This window comes from Myodes glareolus, chromosome 3 (assembly GCF_982192425.1).
Source record: "Myodes glareolus chromosome 3, mMyoGla1.1, whole genome shotgun sequence".
In the NCBI taxonomy this organism is placed as follows: domain Eukaryota; kingdom Metazoa; phylum Chordata; class Mammalia; order Rodentia; family Cricetidae; genus Myodes; species Myodes glareolus.
Window position 1 is genome coordinate 15,009,309 of NC_142028.1, and position 1,118 is coordinate 15,010,426.

A 1,118-nucleotide genomic window follows, 5' to 3' on the forward strand; every position below is an offset into this window, starting at 1 on the left:
AGGTGGTTAAACTGTATTGAAACACCAAGGTGGTGGAAATCAAGGAAAACAGAACTCATTGCGGTCCATGAAGCTGCAGTCAAGCTTACGTTGAGAACCTGCATTATACCTTTATTTCTAGCTCTCCCCCAAGTATTAGGGATCTTGGGATTTTACTGCTGAGTCAGCTGCGGTGGAACAGCAATCAGGACTGTGGGTAAGAGTAGCAAGATGCTGCCGCAATTGAGATGTAGCCTGCAAGATGGAGGAATCTTCACTGGCACCTTAAGGCTTTTGACCAGCAGAAGAATCTGGTCCTCTGCGATTGTGCTGAGTTCAGGAAGGTCAAACATGCAAAACAGCCATACCACGAAGAAAAATGGGTTTGGGGTCTGGTCTTGCTACGTGGAGAGAACTTGGTATCCATGGCTGTGGAGGGTCTACCTCCTAAAGATACTGGCATTGCTCGTGTGCCACTTGCTGGCACTGCAGGTGGCCCTGGGGTTTGGAGGGCAGCTGGCAGAGGAGTACCAGCTAATGGACCTACTCCCCAAGCTCCTGCTGGATTGACATGCCCCGTCTGGGGAGCTGGAGGTCCATCCCAGCAGGGAAGAAAGCACGGGGGCAGCTGCTGTCGTTGCTGTCTCTGCCAGCGTTGCTGGAGCCCCCACCCAGTACCCACCGGGATATGGAACTCCACCTCTACCTGTAGACAGAGCAACCCCACCTCCAGGAGTTAGGGCTCCTCCACCTGGCATGAGACCACCCACGGGCCACCCATTGGCCTTCCCCCTGCATGAGGGACACCTCCAGGGGTTCCCCCTCGGGGAATGCAACCCCCTCCACCAGGAATTAGAGGCCTCCCTCCCCTAGGAGGTCTCACCAAGACTCTAAGATATGACTGATAAATAGCAGCCGTTCCATTTCCCTGCAATGTGTCTTGGAAGACTGTGTAGCCTGCAAGTTTTTTTTTTTTGAGCTCTCTTGCTGCATTAATTATAGCTAATAAATACGTAGAACAATTGAAAAATAGACAAAACAGAGGAAGCCAGAGGTGGAGGAAGGAGGAATAGAGTTCAAGGTTTTCTCAGTGATGTAGTGTTAGTGTTAATCCCAACTATGGGAGGAGAAAGACCATT

General features: G+C 51.2%; 1 pseudogene; it reads left to right on the plus strand.

The window, feature by feature from the left end:
- Positions 1–241: 241 nt before the first annotated feature.
- On the plus strand, positions 242–884 carry LOC125399353 (small nuclear ribonucleoprotein-associated protein N pseudogene; annotated as a pseudogene).
- Positions 885–1,118: the final 234 nt, after the last annotated feature.